The following is a 15,000-nucleotide window of genomic DNA, read 5'->3' on the forward strand; positions in this document are numbered from 1 at the left end:
CTATTTTTCTATCTATCTATCTACTATCTATCTATCTATCTATCTATCTATCTATCTATATATATTATAATAATATTTTATATTATATACATATATATACTATATACATTAAAATTATATATATTATTATATATTATATAAATCTATATATATATATATATATATTTTAATATTTAATATATATATAATATATATATTAATATATATTTATTATATAAATTATAAAAATATTTTATATTTATACTATATAATTTTATATTAATATTATTTAATTTTATTATTAATATATATATTAATTTTATACAATAATATTAATATTTTAAAAAAAATAAACCTATATTATATATATAAAAAATAAAATTATATAATATATTATATATATATATATATTATTATATAATATATATATAAAATATTTATATATATATATATAAGGGGAAAATATATATATATATTTTATATATATTAATATAATATATATATATATATTATTAAAATTATATATAATAATTGATAAAAATGATAGATGATATATTTAAAAAACACACGCACACACAAACACCACACCCACAACCACACACCCACACACAAAACAAGACACACACACACACCACACACACACACACCACACACACACCCACATATATATATATATATTAATATATTATAATATAATATATTATTTATTATGTTAATATATATATATTATATATTATATATATATTTTATGTCCCATAATATAGATTAAAAGATGATAAAATAAAATTTTATTTTAAAAACACACGCACAAAACACCCACCACCACACCCCACACACACACAAAACAAACAACGCACACACACACACACACCCACACACACACACCCCACACACACAATATATATATAATATAATATAATAAAATTTTTATATATATATATATAAATTAATTTCATATTATATATTATATTTATAATTAATACTATATATTTGGGAATATATATTATATATATATATAATATATTATATTTTATATTTATTTTTTTTTTAAAAAAAATATTAAAAATTATATATATTATTTATTATATATAAAAATAAAATAAAATATTTAATATATATATTTATATATATATATTAAAAAATATATTTTATATTCTATTATAATATATATATATAATTTAAAATATATATATTAAATATACTATATATATATATATTATATTATAAAATTTATATATACCCCCAACATATACATCCCATTTATATATTAATAATTTTTTATTAAAATATAATTAAAATATTATAATATTTAAATATATTTATAATATTATAATTTTATATTATATTTTTATATATTTAATATTATCTATATTCTAATTTTTGTGTGTAAAATTTTTGTATTTTTTCTAAAATTTTAAAATGTTATTTAAAATTTATTATTTATTTTTTTATGTATTTATCTATATATACCCTATATCTTTATCTTTAGTTATATTCTTAAAATTTCCTTTATATATGTTGTGGGGTGTGTGTTGTGTGTGTGTGTTTGGTTTTGTGTGTGTGTGTGGTGTGTGTTTTGTGTGTGGTGTGTGTGTGTGCTCTGTGGGGTGACTATTTAATTTTATGTATGGGATATGTATCTATTTAACCCAAAAAATTCACTACACACATATATACATGCAGTTATATGTTGGGTTGGGAAATTTCATATTTATTTTATATAATATATATTTTATATTATATAATATATATTTTTATATTTTATTATAATATAACCCTATATTTTATATATATATAATTTTAAAATATTTATATTATATATATTAAAAAAAATATATATTATATTTAATATATATGTATACCAAAATACATTGTCCCTATGGGATATATATATATAAAATTATATTATATATATATATATATATTTTATATATATATATATATTTATATTATATAATATATATATATATTTTATATGTGTTGTGTGTGGGGTTGTGTGTGTTTTGTTTTGTGGTGTGTGTGTGTGTTGGGGTGTGTGTGTGGTGCGTGTATCTATGTATATGTATTGTAACATATTATATATATTATATATATAATATATTAAAATAATATATATATATAATAAAATTAAAATATTTTATAATATATATATACATTTCATTTGTAAAATTTTTATAAAACATTTTATATATATTATATATAATATATTATTATATATTATATATATAAAATATATATTATATATATTTTATATATATATAACAAAATATAAAATATAAATATAAATATATATATTATTAAATATATATATATATATTTTATATATAAATATATATATATATTATTTTTTTAGAAAATTATCTATTATCTATTATCTTCTATCTATATATATATATATTAAAATTTATTATATATAAATATATATATATATTTTATATATAGAAAATAGATTATATATATTTATATCTAAAATATATCTAAATCATACTATATATATATTTTATATATATAAAATATTATATTTATTATAATAGATTTGATAATAGATATATAGATATATATTTTTATACCTATTAGATATTATTATAATTAAATTTTATATTATATTTTTATAAAACTTTTATTATATATTAAAATTATTTATTTTAAATTTTTATATATAAAATATTATTTATAATTATATATTATAAAAATAAAATTTAAAATATATATATATTTTTATATATATATATATATAATATTTTTATATCCCCCTTCCAAAAGTATGTAATATATTTATTAAAACTATATATATATAGTATATTTATATATATATATATTATATTATATATATAATTATAATATGTCCCACATATACCTTCCTGATCACCCCACGCCCACACACACACACACCACACCCCCCAACACCACACCCAACCCCACACACAAAACACACACACCCATAATATATATATATAATAATTTATTATATATTACTATTTTATATAAAATATTCCCATATATATAAAATATTTTTTAAAATTTTATATGCATTGGGCAATGTATATTTTATACATTATATTTATAAAATTTCTATATTAGTTTTATTATAATATTATAATATATTTTAATATACATATGGACAAATGTAAAATTTATATATATAATTTTTTATATATAATATTATATATATATTTTATTTATTAATACATATATATATTTTACAAAATGTATATATATATATATATATATATAAAAAAAAATATTTTATATATTTATAAAATCCATATATTTTACCTATTTTAAATTCATACCATATATAACCCGCATGTATATATGTGGGTTTTGTGAATGTTTATGTTAAAAATACATATCATACAATATATACCTAGTCCCCACCAAAACGCACACACACACACAACAAAAACACACCCCACACACACACACACCCCCACCACACCCACCCACACACACCCACACACACCCCACCCATTAAAATATGTATAATAATTTTATATATATATATATTATATATATTTTATTTTATGTTTTATATAATATATATAATTTCATATATATATATATAAAATTTTCTATATATATATATTTATACATATAATAGGGGATATTATAACCTTATATACACACATATTATTAAAATATATATATATAATAATTTTAATTTTATATATATATTATATTAAAATATATATAAAATATATTATATTATATATATATATATATAATTTATGATATATATAAAAAAAAAAAATAAATATATATATATATATTATTATATATATATATTATATATAAAATTTTTATATCATATATAAAATTTGTATATATATATAATTTTATATATAAAATATATATGTATAATATAAAATTTTATATATCTATATATATATATATTATATATATATATATATATTGTGTTTTGGGGTGTTGTGGTGTGTTGTGTCTGTGTGCGTGTGTTTGTGTGTGTGTGTGTGTTGTGTGTGTGTGTTGTTGTGTGCGTTGTTTTTTAATATATCTACTATCTATCTATCTTCTACTATATTATAGACATACATTATATATTAAAATTATATATTATATATATCTACCATATATAAATAATATATATATAAAATATTAATATATTATATATTAAATTTTTGTGGGTTTTGTTTTGTGTGTGTGTGTGGTGGTTTGTGTGTGCTGTGTTTGTGTGTGTGTGTGTGTGGTGTTGTGTGTGTGTGTGTGGCGTGTGTTTCTTAATATATCTTCTATCATCATCTATCTATCATATTATATACATATATATATTATATTATATATATATTATTATATATATATATATTATTTCCCCCATAATATATATAAAATATTATAATATATATATTTTATAATATATATATGTATATAATATTAAATATATATTTTAAAAATAGATATAGATTTTATTATATATAATATATATATATAATATATATTATATATGCATGCGTTTGCATGTTTTTTTTATAATAATATATAATTTTTAATAATTTTTATATATAATAATATATAAATAAATAATATATATATAATATAAATATTTAAAATATATAAAAATAATATAAAATATAAATATAAATTATATATTATATTAAAAAGTAATATAATATAATATATATATATATAATATATAAAAATAATATATATATATATGGGATTATATATATATATATATAATAATATTTAATTAAAATTTATATATATATATATATATAATTATAATATATTGGGTTTTATTAAAATTATTATATTATTACCTACATATATATATATAATAATAGAATTTGATAGATAGATAGATAGATGAAGATAAAGATAGATAATTTTAAATTTAAAAAATAGTAAAATGATAATCCCCACCAATATAAATATAAAACTTTATATTATATATAATTTTTTATCTATATATAAACTATATCTATATCTAAATATATATTATATTTATTTATATATTAATATATTTTATAATATATTATATATATTATATATTAAAAAATCAAGATAATAACAGATGATACAGACAGACAGGCAGACTATATAAAATTTTAATATTTTATATTATATAAATATATATAATATATTATTTTATATATAGATAATAGATAGAAAAGAAAAAAAAAATGATATATATAATATATTTAATACTATTATAATTATAAATATATATATATTTATGTTTTATATAATATATATATATATATATAATATTTATATATACATTTACAAAGTTGTATTATATTTATAAATATATATATTTTAATTATATATATTATATATATATATATATTAAAAAATAATTATAATAATATGTATACATATACATATCAAGATAACCCCGCACCACACCCACCCCCACCCCAAAAACACACACCCCACACACACACACCCCACACACACACACACACCCCACATATAAATATATATATATATTATATATATATATTATATATATATATTTTTTTTAAAAATGCAAAATGTAATATGTATATATTTACATATATAATTATAAAATATATAATATAATATATATATTTTAATATATATATATATATATATACAATTTACAAATGTAAATATGTTATATATATATTTAATATATATATATAATATATATATATAATACCCCCCCAAAGTAATATAAATATAATTAATATTATAAAATAATATTTTAAAATATAATATATTTTAAAACATTGTAAATTTATCCCCATATAAACTGCATGTATTAAGTGTGTATTTTAAAAGTTTTGTTAATGATCATATAAAATCCCAAAATAACTAGTTTACAAAACAGACGCCAAAACACCCACACACACCCAAAACCCCACACACAACCCCCCCACCACACACACACACACACACACACCCCCACACACCACACACATATTATAATATATATATATATATTTTAAAATAGAAAATATATATAATTTTATATATATACATAATATTGTATATATTATATATATTTTAATATATATATAAAATATATATAATATTAATATAAAATATAATGTTTTGTGTGTGTGGGGGTGTGTGTGTGTGATTGTGTTTTTTTGTGTGGTGTTTTGTGTGTGTGTGCGTGTGTTTGTGTGTGTGTGTGTGTGTGTGTTTTGTGGGGTGTGTTGTGTGCGTGTTTTTTTCTTAAAATATCTAAACTATCTATCTATCTATCTATCATATATATTTGACATACATATATATATATATTAAAATATATTTTAATATATAAATTAAAATCTACACATCTATAAATATTTTTAAAATATATATATATATAAAATTTTATTTATTATATATATATTTTATAAAATATATATATATAATGTTGTGTTGGTTTTGTGTGTGTGTGTTTGTGTGTTTGTGGTGTGTTTTTGTGTGTGTGCGGTGTTTGTGTGTGTGTGTTTGTGTGTGTGTGTGTTGGGGTGTGTGTGGGGGCGTGTTTTTTTCTTAATATCCCATCATCTAAACTATCTATCTACTATCTATTTTTATACATATATGATATAATATATATATATTATTAAATATATTATCAAAACATATAATTTTATATATATATTTATATATATTCTATATATATATTTATATATAAATTTTATATATATAATATTTTAAAATTGATATATATATATATATATATATATATATTATATATTATATATATATAAAATATTTTACATGCGTTTGCATTCTTGTATTATATATATATATATATATATACATATATATAAATATATATATAGAAAATTATTATATATATATAAAATATATTATATATTAAAAGTACATAAAATAATAATATTTTATCTATTTTATTAAAATTAATTTATATATATATAATTATATATATTTTAAAATATATATATTTATAATAAAATATATATATAATATATATATGTATATATGTATATATATGTAAAAATATATAACATACCTATATATATATATATAATTTTATATATTAGATAGATGATAATAGATAATGATAGATAGATGATAGATAAATAGATAAAAAGAAGATGATAGATACACCACATTATATTATATATATATAAAATATATATATAATATAATATATATATTATATATACATATTAAAGTAAAATATATTAGTATATATATATATATCTTATACATATATTCAAAAGATTTATATATATATATATATAAAATATATGTATTATATATATATATATATATATATATATAAATTTTATATAATATTATATATATTTTAAAATATATAAATATATAAAATATATATTTTATATATATATATATAAAATATTATATATATAATTTTATAGCTTTCGGGTGGATGTTTGTTATTATATAATATATATTATTTTAAAATATATATATATATTATATAAAATTATATATATATATATGTATGTATATATATGTTGTGTGTGTTTGTGTGTGTTGTGTGTTTTGTGTGTGTTGGTGTGTGTGTTGTGTATATTATATTATATATATATATATATAAATATATATATATAATATATATATATATTAATATATTAAAATTTTATATTATATATATGCCCTGCCCTGTGGGGTTTTGTTAAATTTTATGTTTATATTTATTTTAAATATATTTTATATATTTATATTATATATAAATATTACACATACTTTTATTATTATAATACTTTTATATTTTATATTAAATTTTATATATTAAAATTTTATATATTTTATTTTTATATATTTTAAAAATTAAAAATTTATATATATATTTTTTATTATGGGATTTTAAAACTTTTATATAGACACACACACACACACACACAAAAAAAAAAGCATTATGTAAATATATATATATATATATATATATATTAATATTATATATATATATAATTTATATATATATATATAATATATTAAAATATATTTATATATTTTATATATATATATTATATTATATACATTATTTAAAATATTTATAATACATATATATATATGTTATCTTTTTTATATATGCAATATATATATAATTTATATAATAAAATATATATAATTATATTAAAATATAATATATATATATATTTTATATATTATATATATTTTTACCCACAACACCCCCACCCACACACACACACCCCACACACACACCCCCACACACACATATATATCATACATATATATATAAAATATAATATATATATAATATATATATATTTTTATCCCTATTAATATTTTTATATATATATTATAAATAAAATATATATATATAGATTAATAAAAAATTTTATATATTTATATAACAAATTATATTTAAAATTATATTTCTTTTATATATAAAAATTTATAATTTATATTACCCATTTATATATATATTATATATATAAAATATATAATATAAAATTATATTATGTATGTATGTTTTTGTTTGGTTTTGGGGGGTGTGTGTGTATATATTTAATATATATATTTTATATATAATTTTTATATTATATAATAAAATATATATATCTTTTCTATCTATATATCTATTATAAAATATTATATATTTTATAATAATTTTATATATATATATTAAAAACACACACACTCTCTCTCCCCCTCCCCTCTCTCACTCTCTCTCTCACCCCCTCCCCCTCTCCCCTCTCTCTCTCTTTATATATTATATAATATTTTATTGTATTATTTTTTATAATATTTTATCTATATAAAATATATTATATATATTAAAATATATATATATATATATTTTACACCACCCTACCAAAACAAAACACACACTCACAACACACCCCCACAACACACAACACACACACACCAAAACCCCCACACACACACACACACACACAAAACACACACAACACACACCTACACCCCCCACCCCACACCCCACACACCACACACACCCACACACACACACACACACACCCACACACACACACACACACACACACACACCCCATGTTTTATTTTATATATATTATTAAAAATATATATAATATATATAGATTTATATATATTTTATATATATATATTGGGGAGAGGAGAAGAGAGGGGAAGAGAGAGAGAAAGAGAGAGAGAGAGGGGGAGAGAGAGAGAAGAGAGAGAAGAGAGAGAGGGGAGGGAGAGAGAAAAGAGAAAGAGAGGAGAGAAAAGAGGGGAGAGAATGTGACATACAGACATAATATTTGCATATATATATTATAATATATATAATTTTTATATAAAATATATATTATATATATATTAATTATATTAATTAAATTTTTATATAGATTTATGTGTGTGTGTGTCTTGGGGTTGTTATAATTTTATGTATAAAGTATATATTTTAAAATATATTTAAAGTGAATATAAATATATTTTTATAATAAATAAAAGTATTTAATCAATAATTTATTATAATAAACCAAAAACCCCCCAAAACAAAACCCCCACAAAACCCCACCAAAACACACACACACCACACACACACCCACCCACAACAACACACTACACCACGCAAAACCCCCCACACCCACACACACACACACAGAAAAACACACACACACACCCACAAAACCCCACACACACACACCCACCCACCCACATATATATTATATATTTTTTATATATATATTTTTATATATATATTATTTTTTATTTTAATAATATATATTTATTTTATATTTTATATATTGTGTGTGTTTGTGTTGTGTGTGGGGTTTTTTTATATTATATTATATAAAAATATATATTTTTTATATATAATATATTTTATATATATATATTATATATATTTAATATGTATATTTTTGTTTATACTATATTATTAAATAATATATAAATATATATATATATATATATATATATATACTATATATTATTATATATTATATATAAGAGAGAGCGAGAGGAAAAGAAGGAGAAGAGAAGAGAGAGGGGAGAAGAGAGAGACATACAGACTACATATATGCAATATAATATATATTTTATATATATTTTAAAATAATTATATATATATTATATAACTGCATAAAATATATAAAAATATTATATATATATATTTATATTTTATTATTATATATATATATATATAATATAAATTTTTAAAATTATATATAAAAATAAAATATATATACTAAAATATATTTATATATTTATATATATAAAATATTTTTATTTTATATATAAAATATATATTCTATGTTTTTTTTATTCTTTGATATATTTTATATATATGGGACACACACAGAAATAACTGAATGTATACATGTGTGTATTGAATGTGTAAAGTTAAAATAAAACATATACATAAAACATTTCACCCCAAAACCAGCACACAACACCCCAAAACACTCCCATCAGACACAAACACAGACATATATATATATATAAAATTTTTATATATATTATTATTAATATATAAAATTATATATATATTCATTACATCTATATATATTATATTATTTAATATATATATATAATATATAAAATATAACACCTTAAAATATTTATATATATTTTATAATTTTAATATATATAAAATTATATATATATAAAATTTTATATAATATAAAAAAAATATAATATATTTATTTTATTATTTGTATTGCATGCGTGTGCGTGTGTTTGGGTTTAAAATGTATTATATATATATTTTATATAATTATATAATAATAATATTATATATATTATATATTTTAATATATATATATATATAAAATCCCTATTAAAACATATATATAAAATATATATATATATATATAAAATATTATAGTATATAATAAATATTATATATATATATCATATTGCTTCACATTATACCCATGTATATTGACAACGGTTTAATAATTTGATTTATTAAACAGGTGTTGGATATGTTGATAAATATTTTTTGTTCTTATTCCCCATCTAATAATAATGTAATGTACTTATTTTACTTTTTAGATAAGAAAAGTTTTTTAAAAATATGCATACATAGAGAAAACAATACAAGGTCATCGAAATGCACAGTGCAAATATTTGGTTCTTTAGTCTCGTTCCTGGAATAGCCATGGGAGGGGCTAGTATGGTGCCCACAACACCGATATGGCATTCAGGCCCACATATATTGACCAGAAGTAAAAGGCAATATACATATATATGTGTGTGTGTGTGTGTATCTTTGTGTGTGTATATATATGTACATATATATATATATATATATTATATATATATATATATATATATATATATATATATATGTATATATATATGTATATATATTATATATATATATATATATATATATATATATATATATATATATATATATATATATATATATATGTATATTTGTGTGTGTGTGTGTGTGTAGACCATAAAAGAATTTGAAAAATATCAGAATGTAATGAAGCATCAGATTATTTGGGAAAAGGAAGGGAATGCATTTTTAACAGAGACAGATTGTTGGATAGAAAGAGGCAAACAAATAGGGAAAGATAGAAAGACAGGGACAAAGACAGACAGACAGAAAGGCATATAGATAAGCAAATCGACTGAGACATATAGGTAGGTATGGAAAGAGAAAGTGGGGGGAGAGTCTGGGGGATTGGAGAAGAAGAAAGAGAGAGAGAGAAGAGAGAGAAGAGAGAGAGAGAGAGAGAGAGAGAGAGAGAGAGAGAAAGAGAGAGAGAGAGAGAGAGAGAGAGAGAGAGAGAGAGAGAGAGAGAGAGAGACAGAGAGACAGACAGAAAGACAGACAGACAGATGTATAGAGAGATCGTCTCTTCAATCCTACGCCTACGTAATTCCGGAAAACCCATAACAAGCTCCAACCATATCATCTAGCTAAGCCATTCGGACAAATAAGGCAGGACAGAACATGTGGCGGTGACGGATATTTCTGGGCAAACGAGGGCGAGGGATTTTAGGCAGAGAAAAAATCCTCATCATTTTTTAATATTAGGTGAAGGGGATACATACCATAAATCGTTATATTTATGAGGTACCACATTGGAGCCGTGGATAGGTGTTTTACTTTCTAATCCGTAATCAATTCTCATTTTACATGATTAATATAATCTCATTATTATTACTTTCATTAACATCATTATCATTAGTTTTATAACTCACATCAATTTCATTACCATAGTAATCATCATTATGAGTATTATTATTAATATCATTATAATATAACCGGTAATAATATAATCATAGTAGCAATTTTGATTATTATTATCGTGTTATTACAGACCATATTGTTATTATCATTATTATCGTAATCGTTGCTGTATTCATCAGCATCATAATCATTGTCTCATTATTACTTTTATCACAATTATCATTATTATTACCATAATTATTATGATTATTAATATCATCATTATTATATATAGGAATATATATGCGTGTATAGCATATACATAAGTCTATTTCTGCTACCATTGGACCACGTGGCTGGTTACCACGTGGATCCAAGTCCCAAATAAGAACCATTCACCCAGCGAGGGCGTAGATGACGAGGTCATCTGATCTCGTTTGACTCTTGAGTTCGTGCTTAGCGCCCGACGCGGTAAGGTCGGCCTGTAGTGAACACGCCTTTCGTTGGCCCCACGTGACCTCTCTCTGCCCAGGTCATCCCCCACAGGACTTCGGACACGGATATGCACGGCTTTGGACATCAAAATGACTTCCGACTTCGTCAGTTCGGACGACGTCTCCGAACCGCTGCAGTAGCGGTCCCGTCACTAACCGCTTGTTACGTGGCGGCATAGGCCCACAAACGGCCTATGTTCCCGCCGCCAGGTCACGGAGGTTACACCAGAGAGCCGGCCAGGGCGGAGGAGAGACGCTACCTTGACGCTGCAGGAGAGACGCTACCTTGACGCTGCAGAGACGCTACCTTGTCGCTGCAGAGACGTGTTTGGTCGATGGGGACTTTCGTACCACCAGAAATCAGGTCATGTATTCCCGTGCGATACCAAATTCCGTGTGCCCTGATTAGAAGCGAGTGCTAGCCGATAGTGCAGAAACTTCCACTTAATACGTAACGAACATTCAGTGTCGTGTTCATTCACAAACATTAGTGTTACTTTCCGTTTATGTGCGTATTTATGTATTTGTGTTCGTCCGTATATTTATTACCGCATTGTCTGTATTTGTTTATATATGTTTGTATGTGTCCGTAATTCGTCTGTTGTGCATGTGTGTCCGTAAATTCGTTTGTGCAATTTAGTTTTGTAATGTCTTTGAGCACGAATAATACACTTAAATCCTTTTCAACAATGAGTCTGGTTTTTCACCTTTAAATCTAAAATGATTACACTAAAATATCACTGATAAGATTGAACCTGAAAAAAAATGAACAATAAAATAAGCAAACGCCATATATTGAACTAAGCCTCCAAGATCGGTCAGAATCACCATAAGAAATTATAAAGAAAATCTAAGGGTCGGGACCCCTAGTCCCGTGGTGGCGGCTACCAATTTTTTTTTTTTTGTTTCGTATAAATGTAACGTCAGAATTGCTACAGGCCTAGCCTCCCCCTCCGGGCGGGTGACCCGACACCGTGACACGTGACACCGCGCGGCGCTTTTACCCTTTAAGCCGTCGTAGCGTCGTCGTAGTGTGTGTTCACCCCTTCACAAGTGTTGTGAGTCCGACGTACGTTGACTACCCTCTGAACCCGTTATATCTGGCGGCAGCGAGGGGCGCTGCGTCCTTCTGGCTCGCAGCACGACCACCACCTCCAAAGAATAAAAACCGCTCGACCGTTCCCGAAGACACGTCTAAAAAAAAAAAAACACGTAAGTACACGTTTGGGCCCCCTTTCTATTATTTCTTTTCCCTTCCTTCTTTGCCCATACAATGTGTTAAGCCGTTGTTGTTGTTTGTTTTTTTTTGTAGAAAGTGCTAAATGACAGTAAATATGTATATATATATATAAATATAGATCGAGTATGTGGTCAATAAACATGAATATCGTTCTTTAGTTAAGTAGTTAATTAATTTCTCTCGTTTTTAGAGATTTATGTTGTTTCATCTGCAACGAAGTTAACTTGTTCGTGATTTTATCTTATCACGAATATCATTTTATTTGATCTTATTCCTCCCCTCGCTCTGACCCGATCCCACTTTCTCTTTTCGCTTGTGGTCAGGGGAAAACGAGGGAAGGGTCAAGACATAACCGCTTGGTTCCCTGTAATTTGATTGTTGTTTTGTTGATGTCTTGGGGATTAACCGTAGCACTGTTACATTGCTTTTCGGTGACACGTTTTATTGGCGCTAGAACGGAGCGTGTAACGCAATTTTATTAAAATTTATTATACTGAATATAGCGTAGGATCTCCCCCCATTTCATAGGCACAGGATTGCTGATATTTCCTCGGGGTTGCGTGAACGCGTAATAGACCTGCGCTCCGACGTTCAACAGTAGGTACAGGTAGCTTAGTGAATAGTTTTTCATGTCACCATTCATTCATGCGTACATTCTGTTGCACATCATTAAATGTTGAATTCAGTGTGGTAGTTGAAATAATTTTTATACAGCTAATATTGCTAATTTACCTCAGTTTTCTAATAGTGAACATTAATATTCGTGTTTGCTATTCATTCTCTGTGTGAGGTCACTCTCCCTTTCTATCTCATTCACGCTAGCTGTCACTCACACACGCACACACACACACACACTCACCTCACCTCATCCACACAGGACAAAAGATATTGAAACCTTTTCATTAATAGGGTTGGTTGCTGTCTTAGTGCCGGTGTAAAGATTTATGATGTATCTCTTTAGCCCGCAGTTTTGTCAGTCGAGTGACTCATACATGATGTACAAAGTACATTTTTTCTTCTCTGTGTGATGGCAGCGGTTCAAGTAAATCCTTGTGGATTGCCATTGTTGTTTCCCTTATCTACTCTATCTATCAGAGATGGTTGGTAGTTCAAGCCAGGTCCATGCGGCTTGCTACTGACGTCTCCCTCTCTTATTTTCTTCTTTATCTTGAGAAATAAAACACAAAAAAAAAAAGACAAATATAAGTTAAAAAACAAAACTAAAAAACGCA

The sequence above is a fragment of the Penaeus monodon genome, chromosome 1 (genome assembly GCF_015228065.2).
Source record: "Penaeus monodon isolate SGIC_2016 chromosome 1, NSTDA_Pmon_1, whole genome shotgun sequence".
Taxonomy (NCBI): domain Eukaryota; kingdom Metazoa; phylum Arthropoda; class Malacostraca; order Decapoda; family Penaeidae; genus Penaeus; species Penaeus monodon.